The sequence below is a fragment of the Pinus tabuliformis genome, chromosome 8 (assembly GCF_031772625.1).
Source record: "Pinus tabuliformis cultivar Carrire ecotype Pingquan chromosome 8, CPIR1, whole genome shotgun sequence".
NCBI lineage: Eukaryota > Viridiplantae > Streptophyta > Pinopsida > Pinales > Pinaceae > Pinus > Pinus tabuliformis.
In genome coordinates, this window is record NC_142294.1 from 1,022,698,591 (window position 1) to 1,022,715,148 (window position 16,558).

Genomic DNA, 16,558 nt, shown 5'->3' on the forward strand with positions numbered 1-16,558 from the left:
CATATATTGAATGAGTGAAATTGTAGAGCAGGATTATAGTAGTTAAAATGTAAGAGGGATGTTTACAAGTTCTTGAAGTAATAGAGTTTGAAGATACAACTGAAGGCTAGTGAAAAGAACAATCCATTCAAAGTGTAGGTGAATGGGGAGACAAGATCAGACAGAGATCTTGAAGGAAATTCCACAGAGAATGTGGGTAGAATTACTAACAGATAAAATAAGCTAGTAAGATTTTCTGAATTAAAGCAGAATGTGGCAAAACCTTAAAGAATTCCTAAAGGGATTGGATAAAGAGGACAATTGTGTTCTTAGAAGATGCAGATGAGTTGAAGAATAGAAGGAGCAAAGAGAAGTTCTGAAAGGAGGTTCCAAAGATAGAGAACCAAGTATAGAGGAGAGATTGGTGAGGTAAGTGGCAGCAGAGAGGACTTGCTGTTGTGGAGGCTTTAGTGCAACTCATAGTGAAGTGAGTGAGGAACTCATAGAGATGGAGAGGATGATGACGAGTGACAGGCATAACAGAGGTTTTGAAAGAGATCATAGCAAAGGACAAAAGGAGAAGGATACTAAGGTAAATGGCATGAGAATGAGTGATGAAAAATATGATAAAGAAGTGACTGAGATAGCAGTTTAGCTTGAAGTATTAATGGAGATGTTGTAGGGAAATGAAACAGACTAGAAATATGGTTATGTCATGAGAAAGAAAGTGAAGTGGTAGAGGCTAAAAGAGAAGAAGAATCAGCAGGTGAATATGCAGTTAATAAAGGAGCTGAGGGAACTTGAACAGATTTTAGATGCCAAATTGGAGTCAGAGAAATTCGAAAGAGTTGAGCTACAGTAAAAGGGAGATGCTGAAGAAGATGTTGAAGTTTTGATATGTGAACTAGACCGTGGACCATTACTTTTTGAAAGTGATGAAGAGCCAACGGAGTTGGATCATATGAATGATTCAAAGTAGCCAGAAGACTTGATGACTAAAGCATCAAATGAGACCGTAAGGACTTGTGATTTTAAAACTGATAATTTGTGTATGGTTGCAGGTTTGGAAGAAAATAGGCAGTCTTTTAAAGCTATCAAAAACATGAAAGAATACCTTCCAGAAAATGAAAGTTTTGAAGCAGAATATGACAAGGAGACTGGAAAAGAAACAGTTCGCTACTGTGAACAAGTGCAGAGAGGCATCATTAAAACAAATGGTGCTGGAGCGAGACTTGCTAATAGTATCAAGAGTTCTTTGAGTTTGGATCAATATACTGATGTGCTGACAAAGGAGTTAAAGGAAAGATCAGAGCAACATATTGAAAGGTTTCTAGAAGAAGAAAAGAGGTAGAAATGCCTTATATTTTTTATTTTGATGATTGTCTTATGAGTGCAGATTTTGTTGCAGAAACTAGAACATATTTGGCATAGGTGGACAACCCAATGAAATAAGAAGAGTAACAACATCTGCTAAAGGATGTTACGAAAGATTCAACAAAGGAAGAAGAACCATGTGATGATGGGTCAATAGAAAATGAAGAAATAGGAGATTGTGTAAAATTTCCAAAGTTTACTCCAAGTAAAATCATCGAATTATATAGAGAGTTAGACTTTCAAAGGAGGAAGTTGGAAGAGCAGAGGATAAATGTTCAGGATAAATTGCTGATGAAGGATGAAAAGGAAGTTGTCTTAGATGAAAGACAAGAAGAAGTTAACAGGTACAGAAAAAAGAAGCAAAAAATTGTACTAAAAGACAATATGGCAGCAGTTGAAAAGGTGCAAGACAATAGTGAACAAGAGAGTAAGGATAAAAGAGTGGCAATAGTAATGGAAATTTAACGATTTAGAGTAGAAGACAATCAATATATAGAGGATATACTGGACAGATAAATTGATTTGATAAGAAGGTTAATGATGAAAGTGTCTCAGAAGAAGACAATAGCAAGAAAGGAAAGGAGTGACAACAAGAGGAAGACAACAATAGACTATGAAAGCATGGAAAATGGAGCATTACAACATCAGGTATGGAGACCTAGAGAAAATCAGTAGACAACATCAACAATATAACAATTGACAAGCAAAGACAGATTACAAAATAAAGTCTGGGATCCAGGAGGAATCAATTATCCAGACTTATGACCAGGTGGTCATAAATTATCTTACATGGGGAGTTTGATGCAGGAGCATTTAGCTCAATAATATCATTGTATTTTAGTAGACATAGGGGGTCTTGTGTTTCCAAGGAAGTTGGTTTCCTAAGTGTGAATTAATGTAATTATTTAGGCTTTTGAGTGATTTTAATGAGAATAGGATTTAATCGAATATTGTGATACATATTTGTAAATATTCTCGAATGTAGGAGTATATGAGAGATTTAGGATAGTTGAGAGAACTGAGGGATTTGAGAATTGATTGTAAAACTCAGATTAGGAGTTAGTTCATGATTTTGTGGATTTGAGAGAATCCTTAGGGATGAGGAAGAGATTTTAGGATTTTGTTGAGAAGCTTATGGATCTAGACCAATAATTGGTTTTAGAATCCTTTTGTATAAATGCAAGCCAAACAGGTATAGATAGAAGTTGATTAGATGGTGAGATAGTTAGACAATTAAGATAACTAGAGGGTGATTGTAAGCCTACGGTCAAATTGTAAATAGAGGCCACTGACATTAGAAGATTAGGCTAAAGATAGTGATACTGTGTAAATATTTGTTTTTGTATAAGTGTGTGGTTTGAGTATCAAATGATGAATTATGAATGAATCAAAGTATTCTATATAACATATGTGTGCAGGTAGAGTCCAGGCGAATACATAGAGGAGAAGAATAATACAGAGAAATGTAATGGATCATTGAATCCATTCGAAGAACCCAAGTAATGGTTTGGAGTGATCTTGATCAAAGAAACACATAGAGTTAAGCTCAGGAGGAGTCGTGCAACAGAACAGTGGCAGGATGGGAACCATTGAAGTAATTCGAAACTATAGTCAAATTGAAGAATGGCGTATAACCCAAATAAAGAGATGAATGAAGAAATGAAGTTTTAGCATACAAGAGCTATCAGATTTGGAAGATCAATTGCCAAGATTAAGTCGTAGCGAAGGGAGGAAGTTGTGTCGCATCGCAACATATATCAAGAGTGAGTAAATCGGCCTTAAGCAATGGACGATTGTGACATGGGAAATCATTGTTGACAGTTGGATCAAATGTTCTGATCAACGATGGAGAATCGTTGTTAAATCCCACATTGCAATGTTTCAATTATGAGGGATGAACTTTCGGCCACAGGAAAGTGCGGTGTGAGATATGCGATATCCAATGCGATCGAAGATTCGATCGCATCACAAATATTCCATGGTAATGTACCAGACCCTAAGCAATTGTGATATGCGACATTGCAATGAGCAGTATTGATTAGGCGAGAGGATTTGCATTATGCGATATAGAGCGGACCCGAGAAGGTAATGGACTCGGGTTTATTGTAGTTTGGAATGCGATGTGTTATTGCATATTGGATGCGATGGAGGAAGTCATGTGTTAGTGTGACCCGCAGAGAATTGTGATTGCAATTGTGATAAAGGAAGCCTCGAGAAATGTGCTAAGTAATGAAGGAACACGAAAAGGTATGTTTATGCATGGTTTATGTGGATTCTATTATAAAAGGTTTATAATAGTATTATAGCACCAATATCTGATTTGTGGGTTAAGCCTATGTATCACCCAAAGTTAATAAAGGTTTATGGGGTTTAGTTATATGTGCGGGCATTAATATTAACGAAGGTTTAATGAAAGCTTAATGATAGTGGATGTATAAAGAGCACTAATATTAAAGATTAAAAAAGGATTATAAGAGTCATTAAGTCCCGATGATTAAAGGATTGATTAAGGGTTGATCTGTGGTTAGTTTGATAAATCATTCCACTGAGTTTTAATAAAAGGGGCCTTAACCATTATCTAATGAAGATTTGACCCAATAGGTCATATTAATTCCTGGGGAAAAATGGTTTATGCATTTCAATATGCATACTCTGGGTAAAATCAGGGTTTTCCTGCATCAATATACTTCCTAAACAAAGAGTCAATATTGATCAAGAGACCCAATATTGTCTCCTGTCTTGATCAATAGCTTTTGGGGCATATATGAATTCCAAAAATACTCCTGCATAGATGCCATACACGCTGCTCGTGAATATGGGAGGCAATATTAGTTGTCTTCATTAATATTGACACTTTGTATGAGAAGTATCTACAAAATTACACTTTTATGTTTTGATATTATGGTAATTGTATAATTTTTTAAATTATATTGTTGACTAGTGCACAAGGTAAAGAAAAATTTAATGTTATTTTTATTAATGAACAATAATAAAAAATATTAATTTAACATTTGTTTTTATTACAGATGATGATCCACCCCTCTTACAACAATGTTGAAAACATCATGAGTACATGACTAGGCCATCAAAAATAAAGAAAAAGAAAAAGAAAAAGAAATGATTGTAATAGTCATATCATTAGAAACACCATGTACCATATTATGAAAACATTTTTTTATGATAAATGTTTTAGAGATGAAGTGTTTTGTGTCTATGATTAACGAATGAATGAATGCATGTTATATGTTAATGAATAATTTATATATATCTCTTTATGTACATGACGCTATTTGATATTATGTAAACATGTTTTTTATGATAAAATTTATTGAGATGAAATATTTAGGGGTTTTACAAATGAATGAATGAATGAAAGTTTTCTATTATTATTATTATGATTATGATTATGTATTTTAATGTCTTGCTTTCAACTATTTCCTATATACTAGATATACTGGGTATTTGGGAATTGAAAGTGATGTGTTGTGTGGGTCGGGGGGGGGGGGGTGTGGGGGGGGGGGGGGGGGGGGGGGAGGGGGTGTGGCGGTGGGGCATGAGATATTCCAACTTCACATGGTTGGCCTTGTTCAATAGAGAATAAATTAGGATTTGGATAGTCTTGTAGAAAAACACCCTTAATACAACATAGCAACAACAAAGTCAATGTTGACTTTGCCACTGCTTTGCTGAGTGGAGGGAGGTTTTCTCCAAGATTAAACTACTCCAAAAATTTATTCTCGAAACCAAGAGGAGTTAATTCAGGTATTCATGACACAAGTCTTTTTAATTATTATTTATTCAAGCAATTAATTTTAATATTTGGTCAAATTTAATCTAAGTTTGCCTCATTGGTTTCATGAATATGTGTAGGGCAACTAGTTTCAATTCAGATGTTGAAGTGGAATGACTATCTAAAGCAAAGAGATCAAAATGGTAAGGGTTTAGGTGAGACAACACAATTTGTTTGATATTTTTCTTGTATGTATTGGCTGAGTGGGAGTTACGCAAAGTTTTATAAGAAATAAAAAACTTTTCCATGAAAAAAATCATGTAGTATTTGTATTTCTTTGATAACTGTGGTTTTATTTGAGAGAAAGACCATAAATTGTCATTTTTCATGTAGGGTAGTGGGAGAAAATCTTACTCTATTAATTGAGCATAAGGCACTGGTACAATTTTTATTTTATCTTATTAATTATTTATCACATCAAACTTCTCCTCCTTCCTTTGTTTTTCACATACTTTCATTCACATATATGGATTTGAAAGATTAACTACGGTTGAAGTCATATACGCGATTAAAAAAAAAAATCATAAAAGTACTACTCAACTTTATCCCACCAAGCACTTGGTTACCGAGTGTGTGATTTAGTTTTGCGTTGCATTTGATTTCAAGCAATTTTTTATTTCTACATTGAAAATCTTCCAAGACCATAGATGTTGAGAAAAAGTAGGGCAAACAGAATTAGGGTTTGTTTTATAACGTTTTCTCTTTTTATATTTAAAATTCTTTTGATATAATGTTAGTTCATCACCATCATTATTATTTTGTGTTTATCATCAAGACAATGCCAATAAATAAGATCACAATGCAAATAAGAACACCAAAAATAGGCTCTGGCACTCAGAGGTATCTAGACTAAAACATGTGTAACCTTTTTTGTTTTGACCTAGGTCCAAATGTAATATATGATTAAAAATGTACCTGGTATCTAGTAATCCTAAAGAACATGAATAATTCTTTTAAAAATATGGCCAGATGTGGATTGAAGAAAAATGGGAAAATAATCATAATCAAGAAGGTTTTCATGTAAATCATTCCTTAAGAGATCCAGATCCGAATATAACATAAAATCTAGGAAAATACAAGATATCTAATATACATACATATGGGATATTTACATTATGTGTAACATGCCTTTATTCTAGAATTAAATGTTTTTTTCATGAAACCCCACAAAGAAATGATATTATTATTAAATAATGTATTCACTTTATTCATTAAATCATGCTGAAAATGTATCCAAGGTATCTGGTATCTTGATATTAGTTATAACGAGTTCCTATAAACTCATTCGGATCCACATGGTATCCCTTTGGCCCTGTGTCAACATCATACAAATTACACATCAGTTTACATGTGGCAACTTCCCTACCGACTTGTCCCCTCCTCATAAGGCCACATCTTCAATTAGAAATGTCATCCTATTTGATCAATTCATATGACAAAATTTCTATAAAAATCCTTTTATAAAATTTATAGATATTCAATCTTCCAAATTTCCACTTTTTCAGATGTAGGATTTCCAAAACTTTTGAATCCATCTAGATGCATGGTTTTATTTTTCTTCCAAATAATTCTTCTCATCTCTTATAGATTTGTCTACAATTAATGAGTTAAATTTATGAAATTTCAAATTCTTTGTCAGCATGCCACATCAACACAGTATGACAACATGCCATGCCACCAAATCTTATCTGAAATGCCACATCACTAGTGGCATGTCAATAGCCATTTATGTTCCCATGTCACACTCTAATTTGGTTCATCCTATGTGTATTTTCCACATTATTAGTGACACAATGATAGCAACATCCATTGACATGTCATGTAACACATCACACTTTGGGTGTGATAAACCTAGGTGGCTCCATGTGACCACCATGTGTTCTACACTACTAGCATCTTAATGTGAGTTTTTTCAAAACATATTCTATAAAGCATCAAATAACATAAAAATCCATCTAAATACAAAATAATGCAAATACCAAGGGCTTGGGTCTCACCTAACCCTACCTGTAATACCTACAAAAAAAACTTGGGTCATGTTCCAATTCATTTTCCACTCAGCTACATGCACCACTAAACAACACCACTTAGTAGCATAGACCTACCAAAAACACACATGTTTTAAACTTGCTATTGATCCCCTTCTCCAACCAATATGCAACTCAGGTTGAAGAGTGACCTTAATTACATGCCAAAAAACTACATAACTATCCCCATGACAAAATTTGGTTTGTTACAAGACAATCTTCTTCCTTCTTCACCATGAACCAATCGTGCAAGTTGATGTGATCCACCAAGTTCTTATGCCTTCTCCTCTCCACACACTTGGCTATATATATGGGGTGTATGGAGAGAAAAGGGTCATGTCCCTTCAAGTCCTATGGGGTTGACACACAATGCAAGTTGACTCACAAAAATTATTTGGCTGACACACATCTACTCCTTGCAATATACATAACCATTTTCTCAAGTGTTGGTTGGGTGTGCCTTTAACTAATTGCACCCACTTGTTTCACATGCTATGTCATGTTCTAGGGTGCTCACCCAAACTCATTGAACAATTCATGATGTGAGGCATGATTATAAATAGTTGTTCTCATACTCAACTCATCTAAGTTCTCTCTGCACATCAAAATTTTTGCACCAATTTCTCTATGCCTTCTCTGCACACTTTGACCATTATCTTTTCCACAATTCTAGAAGATTAAAGTTTCTCAATCCTTCTTCCTTCAAACTTGGGGGATATTCTATCCACTGCCTTATTTCTCTCTATCCACATTTCATAAGGAGAGGGGGTAATATGATGCCATCCTCCACTCAGGACGCCCACTCTGACTTCAATGCTTGTCACCGTACGCCAATACTTCATTAGGCAGGCAATTATGAAAATTAACGGTGGTTTGTATGGGCCTGCTCAGGACACGCCATAAGGAAACCAACAAATATGCAACACGCATTCACTGTCCATGAAAAAACCCACCACAAGCTTTCCCTATTATAACTTTGGATTCATATGTCCCTTCATTGAGGCTAGTCATCAATTTATTTTCACAAATAAATAATTCACATAACTTGGTTTATATATGTGGGTTTTCATGGAAAAAGAGTTGTTACACATTCTCCTGTGTTAGAGTATATTTCCATCACACAAAATACTCTCTCTTATGATTGTTGTTGATAGCCATAACTCTATAAGCCACAATATATTCTAGTTTCAACTATGGGTGATAAAAAATGAAGGATGTTATGTGTGATGACATTCTTATAGTCTTCAAAATACTAATGTGTGTGTGTGTGTGTGTGTATATATATATATATATCTAATGGTTTGTTTGTCATATTCTCCTCACATGCACACCAAGTACAGTTGAGGCACTAGATTACATCATCCAATTTGGTCAATATGGTCCAATACCACTCAATAGTTCTTGGACAGGTATTAATGTGGACTTGGAAATTGAAGAAAGAATAATTTTAGAGAGGGTAAATTATGATTGCAAGTTGACCACACTCAGTCTTGTTTCTGTTGCACATTCTACACATTGTATTACTTCACCAGGCCTTGCAGGTAGTTCAAAATCCAATATCATGATTTGGTTTGAGTGTGTTGGTTTCGATTATGCTAAAGTTCAATTTTCTAGTGAAGTTGAGACTAACTAGATAATCATCATCCATATTATTCAACGGTCCAATTTTAGTGAAACCTAAGTAATATTAGTTGTTGGATCATTATTGACGTGCATTTGGAAATTGTAAAAGGTATTTTTCTAGAAAGGGCACACTAGGATTAAAAGTTTTCCATCCTTAGTATTGTTCTCGTTTCATATATTTTACATGTTATATTTCCATACTATGCCTTGGGGGCTGTTCATCTTCCACTTTCTAGTCCTAGAATTTAAAATATGAGAGTTGGTCATGTTCATTTTGCTTTTCTAGTCATTGAATCAATATGTTTGTCTTTGTAAATTATGTTAGTTTTTCGTAATTGATTTTAGTTTTAGGATTTAGCTTGACATAATATTTGTGGTAGTTCATTTTTTTTGTTGATATAATAGTAGGATAAAGGACTCCGCTATAATGGGATCTTCAGAAAAAATGAAAATATTGAGCATGAATAACATAAAATTCCCAGTGAAACCAAGTAAATTTTGAACCATGATATGTGATAAAAAATAAAGCTGGAGTACGAGTACCTCCATTCATGAAAGTCACTAAGGCACTACCTATGTTTGCAAGCTTGCTAAATTTGTTTCACTATGTTAAAAGAGTAATGCTTATTTGTGGCTATCATCTATTGACAAATCTACTTGTCCACCAAAGGAGCCACTTATCTGGAATCCATGTGGGGTCAGTTTGACAAACTCGTGGTATCTGTGGAGAACCTTGGTATACACAAGTGATATTCCACATTTGAAGTCCAACCATTTCTTGAATATTAATACTTTGTTAAGACAAATAGTAAAAAAATTGTGATCTTTTATGGATTTTAATTTATGGTTATAATATTTCATAGTACACTTTTGGTACATGAAAAAATATTTGATGAAACCAGCCTGGGTTGTGCTTATGTTTTTTCTCAGATGTTGGCTTATTACTGATACTTGGTTATTTATAGTGTGATCTAGCAATGCTTTTAATGTATGTCTCTATATAATCCATTTATGATGAGGATGCAATACTTGATTCTGGTTATTATACTAGAAGACTCTTTCATACTGAGTATGCCACCATACCAATGCCGTCCTTTCCTTTAAAAATATGTAGGAAACTAGCGTCTAATGGAAGTAATAAACAAGACAATAAAGGAGAGGACTCATTGTTTCATTCTTATTTGAACAAACTTGTACATGCCAAATCAAATGTAGGGAGAAGAGCCACCGAGAAACCCTCAGGTCTGATGCAAGAATCAAATATTAGGAGCAGAGCTGCTGAGAAAACCTCTCTCTCTCTCTCATGCATATCACCCTTGAATATTCAATGACATAGTAAGACCATCAAATATTCGACATTTAGCAGTTGAAGTACTGAGTCAAATACTCAATGACCAAATCGACACACGGAATTACTGAGTCACATTTGTTGCATAATTTACTTATTTTGTCGATTACCCGCCACCTCAACGTCATTTTGTTCCATCGATCAGAGTGACATATTTGTCGAATATTCATTGCATATCTGACACATCATGATAAGTTTGAAAGCGTCAGATTGAAAAAACTTCTGTCACACAATTTACTTATTCTGTTGATTGCTTGATGCCTTAACTTCGATTTGTTCCGTCAGACAAAATGACCTATGTGTCAAATATACGACTGAAGACTGGTGCGAGACCCACCAAATATTTGGCATTCAGTTTGTTGAATATCCGACAATTTGTAGCATCACAAAATCGACTTATAAACGTCAACTTTTTAAAGACCATTTCAGACCTTTATGTGTTGGATAATCGACAAATGTACTGTCACATATCTGATGGTGACTAAACTTTTGGGTATTCAACAAAATTCTAGCGAAGATTTGATAAACACCAATGTGTCGGACATACGATGCCAATAAGTCACATATTTGACTAATAGCCATCGGATTGTGGCCCCATTTGTACTAGTGATGAGTTTTAACCATGGAGTTGGGATTGCGGGTTTGGGTTTATAATATTAATATCAATCGTTGGATTTATAATATTAATCATTTGGTATATAAAATTAATCCCAAGGGTTTATACTATGAATCCATTGGGATTTTTAATCCCTTAGGTTTATAATATTAATCCCTTGGTTTTATTAACCACTTGGGTTTATAATATTAATCCCAAGGTTTTATAATATTAATCCCTTGAGTTTATTAATACCTTGGGTTTATAATATTAATCCCTTGGGCTTATAATATTAGAAATCCCTTGGGTTATAATATTTTTTTTTAACATAAATGAGCACTGCTTTTTATTAAATCTGTGCCTTGCCATGGAAAATACCTAGGAGAATTACATGATTAGCTTGTTCCAAGACACCTGGAGTGAAAAATTTATACTAATGTCCCTCAAATAGATTACAACAAAAAGACCCAATCCTACCAACACTCTTATTTGTCTAGTGGAGTATATTTTCCAAAATTGATACAAAATGCAAATACATTTAAACCCAAACATGACAAAAGTGTTTAATCTTCAAGTTCTGGGGGCCTATTAAGGTCAATGTCATGGTGGGGCTCTGGAGAAGCATTTACGGGATGAACCATCTGTAACTAAAATCATGCAATGATGCTTCTCAAAGTGTCAATTTCATCTTCCAATTTCATCTTCCAATATGGAAAGTTTTTGTAAAGTATGTTGAGCTGGTTTCATTTTGAAGTTTATTGTTGATATATTTGAACATTTAAATCATAAATTTCCAAATTAAGAGCATCATGCTCTTTCTTACAATGGTCATAGACATAAGAAGCTAAAGAACGGGATTTAGGAGAGTCAAAATCCATGCTAGGGATGAGATAATTCATATATCATGCAAGAGGCGTTGTTGCACCAAAGTTGCAAAGAGACAATTTCTTAAAAGTGCCACAGGAAAATGTTTTGTCTGAAAAATTCCCACTCGATAACATACCAAAAATATTGATAGAATGGGTGAGGCTTATATTACCAGAACGCGAGAATAGGTGTTGAGCCATGACTGAATTCACAACCAAGATGAACACTGGAGTATAATTGCAGACTAAGATCTCATTTTCATTTAGACTCAAGGAATTTAAAATTGTGAGGCTTACCTTCAATATTGTGAGGCAAAATCACCACAAAGCCCAACTACAATGGTGTTGCAACCCCACCAGCGTGACCCAATACAAGAGAACCCGTATCCAAACATGAAGCTCATAGCAGAGTTTCCAATAATCCTAATGAATTGACGCCACCCTGAAGACGAAGGGGACCAAATCCACATCTCACCGAGAAAACATAATTATAAACCAACATTGCCCAGAGCTTGTAATCAACCCAAGGCTCTTGCAACAATATTTATTCTCATCACACCATTTAAATTGCAACCAATCCATCATCTCACGATCATTGTTCCTTGTATGCGTAGGCATAGAAATTATCATGAGGCGATAAAAAAAGATGCTATCATAACTATTTTGGAGATCAAGAGTGTGCGAGGGTCTATTCCATGTAGGTGAAATAACGATTAGCACGCTTGCATGGAACCAACAACCATAACTGACCATGCATAATTGATAATAAATTATCATGGCAGAGACCGAAGGGATAACCGAGATTGATGCATTTAAGTAATCAATTCTAAAGGAAAGGGTGGAATGTGGGAAGAGGTATAAGGGCACCAAGGAGAGGGGTGAGGGATAGGGAGACATAAGGGGGTAAATCATATATATCGTTAAGGAAGTAAGACATATCCAATTACATCATTAATCTTTGTTTTTCCTTCAGGGATTAGAAAAACTTTATTGGCTTGGAGATCAACTACAAAATTAAGGTTTCTAAGAATGTGGAAAGAGGGGGTATTGGAGAAAGAGGAGAGGATTATTTAGATTTGGTGAAATAAGAGATTTAAGTTATTGTCTTTGGGGAGAGAGCCAATTCTCATGTAAAAAATAGTTATGAAGGAGTCACCCAATGTAATTATGTCTTTGATGCCTCAGTCTTGAGAAGGAGAGACTCCTAGGAGGAGTGCATACATTTCTGTCTAGTTATTGGACTTTTTCCCAAGTCCCCAAGAGGAATTTTCCACAATATTTCCTTAAGAATTTATTAATCCCTTGGGTTTTTAATATTAATACCTTGGGTTTACAATATTAATCCATTTGGTTTATAATATTAATAATACCTTGGGTTTATAATATTAATCCTACAGGTTTAATCTGTTGTAGAGAGTTGTTTCCTGATGCGACATCCAAATAGACATGCCCTCGACCAAGGTCTTGTGAGAAAATTGCATTAAAAAATCCGATGATTCGCGAGCTTTTGCATTTCACACTAAGTATCGCATTATTCCCTTAATTTTATAATATTAATCCTTTGGGTTTATTAATCCCTTAGGTTTATTATATTATCGATAATATCAATAATATTATCATATAATTATAATATAATAATAAATGTTATAAATTATTATTATAATTAATATCATAATTCTAATAATATTTTATAATATAATAATAATTGTTGTAAGTTATTATTATAATTATTATCATAATTATGATAATATTTTATAATATAATAATAGTTATTGTAATAGTATTATTATAATTATATATATTTATTAATATTAATATTAATATTAAATCCATACCATTAATGCCTATTGTCCTATATCAACCACATTTATTAATGTGGTTGCGCTAGTCAGTAAATTATTCTTCTATCCAAGATATCATTAACTAAAGTGTTGACTCTCTCTATATATAATTTATTTTTAAATATCACTAAATAAAATAAAATAAAATAAAATAATTTACCCATATTTGATATATTATATATAAAAGTCAAATATAAAGAATTATGATAAAATTCACATTGATACCTTTACTATTATTTATTTCAAGGATATGTCTAAAAAAATTGTGGCCAAATATTGATTTGTGTTGTTTAAACTAGTTTTTTGATTGTATATATGGATTCAACACCCTCAAAAACCCCTGGGGCACTTCCATTGTGAGGAGTTCTCTTGTCAAACTTGTGATTTCGATGAATCCTTGTCGAATTCTAGCTTGTGATTCCAATGAATTCATACCGGATTTTAGAAAAATTAGATCGGAAAATAAAGTGGAAAAATTTCCAAAAGGTCACACTTAAAGACTACTTGCTTATTTTTGTCATTTTCTAGCAATCATTGTGTTTGAAGGAACTTTCTAACCTAGTACAATAGAGATGCTATAATGTGTACTATTTAACCTTTTTAATAGGTCAAATTATATAAAAATAAAATAAATAAAATAATAAACATAAAATTAATAATTATTCTACAACCCTGTACATGAGGGAGAGGTTGACCAAATTGGTGTATGAGACCCTCTTGTTTGTGGGACAAGGGATGTCAAGCCCATGAGTCGGCGGTTGGCATGCAACGAATTTGGTGGGCATGCTCCCGGTTAAACACGACGAGCTGAGCGAGCGACAAGCTGATGGGTGCGACAAGTCGACGAGAGGGCGAGTCGGTTGTGACAATTGGATGAGTTGAACAAGCGACAAGTTGGGGTAGTCAGTTAAGGGTGCCCGGGGCATGAGCATGACGAGCCAACGGAAGGTCGAAAACCAAAATTCAGCTAAGTGTGTGAAGTTATGACAGTGGAATTATATAGTGCAAAGTTGGGCATGTGGACCTGGCAGGGTGATGACTTGGGTGAGTCGACGTAACGATGGGGCGTGAATTAGCTGAATTGGCAGGTCGGCTTGGGTAGGCTGACCCATGACTAATCTATGGATAAAACATATATATGGGCCTCACCCATGTTCGGAAGAGTTATTTAGCCCAACAAATCCCACAGTTACCGGCCCTGTCGGCAACAGCCCGCGGAGCGCAGACTGAGGTCTCACCCGAGGTAGCAGGGGAGGGTGCTGGAACCAGGTTTCCGCACCTTAGGGATGTCTAGGTGTGGTCTGGAGGTTTTGCGCACTGGTTTACATCCTTGCGCAACGATTAGGGGGCGCGAAGCCAGACATTTTTGGTTAAGTTATGGTAAAGACTCCATTGAACATGCAGAACGCAAATTGTAATAGGTTGAGTCAAAAGGTAGTCTGCCCGAAAATAATGTAAAGAAATATAAATAGAGTCAGCCCGTGCAGGGGTTGCGGGCCAAGGAAGGGTATAAATAGAGCGAGGCTCTATGGGTAGAAAGAGAAGAGTTTTGACAGTATGAAATGTAATGGGTACTTGAAGTAGAGAGATTGAAAGCATCTGTAAGTCTGAGTCGAGGGATAAGGGTAGTAGGTAGAGGCTCTACATTTGTGTGCATAGAGGCCTGGAAAGTCCACAGCTGCGTGCGCGGACTCCTGCAGCTGAGTGCGCAGGGCGGATCTAGATGTATTAAAGATAAAGTGGAAATAAAAAGATAAGTTTCTTCTGAAGTTCTGTGTTTTTTCTGAGCTATCATAATATATGTTTAATTTAATCTACGCATGGTTTAAATGAATGTAAATCTGGGTTCATTTTAATGCGTGAATCAGTTGTGTTGGTTAAATGTTTGCTTAAAGACCTTGGTAATTGGTGACTACTTCATTTAATAGAAAAGCACACTAATAAGAAAGAGATAATCAAGCTGGATCTGTGTGAATACCGAGCAGCACGAAGCTATAAACCAATGCGCGAAACCTCCAAACCACACCTAGACATCCCTAGGGTGCAGAAACCTAGTTCTAGCGCTCTCCCCTGCTACCTCAGGTGAGACCTCAGTTCGCGCTCCACGGGCTATTGCCGAAAGGGCAGATAACTATGGGATTTTTTGGGCTAAATAACTCTTCCAAACCTAGGTCAGGCCCATATAAACCAACAAATGGTTCCATTGCTGGGACCGGGATCTGCCTAAGGGGTGTCTAATGTGGGAACATTGGAATCCTACGAAGAAAGAAATCGAAGAGTGGTGGGATCTGAAGCTTCACGAGTTCGCGATTTAGGAGAATAGGAACTTGCGGATATCAGAGGAACAGCGGTTGGATTGCTATATGTTCACAGATATACACAAGATCTTCTTCGTAACATTCCTGATAGAATTGTACGAGCGGATCGCTAAGTTAGTTGATAGCGTGGGGAGGTGCAGATTGGACCAGCCAATAGTGTGGACTCCGGAACTGGTGTGAAGGCTGGAAGCCACCAAAGATAGACTTGCGCGTGCGGTAGACCACTGGTTAGATCGGATCATAGGGGGATTTATTATTGAATTCGCGATAGATACAACCGTAAGTTACAGTGAAGCAAAAAATCAATTTCTCCAAGGACCGCGGGGTAGGTACATCAAATCATTGAATACTTGGATTAAGATGTTTTTGTGCGAAAAACATATTCTGTGTGTATATTGATGTCTAGAGTAATGCGAAGCGGAAAGGGTTATCGAAGAATAGGAGAAGTATAAAACAACCCGTTGATTTCTGTCTCGCGGGAAAGTGAGGAGGATCTCGCTAGGTTCTCGCCAGGGAGTGTGGTCTGATTGATTAAAGAATGCTTCCCACTGATACCACCTCCATCTACACCGCCATCCGCTTCACCCGCATCGAGTCCATCCACACCAACACCCTCACCACCCCCTCCACCAAAAGCTGGGATGGTGACCGCAGTCAAGTTACTGACATTTCAGGGTGTAGGGAATGAAGAGCCAAGTCAGTTCTGGTTTGTGATAAAATCTATATGGGACACGCAAGGCATAATAGATGAAAACATTGAAAAGGCCATGCTAGTCAGTGCACTACAGGACTACGCA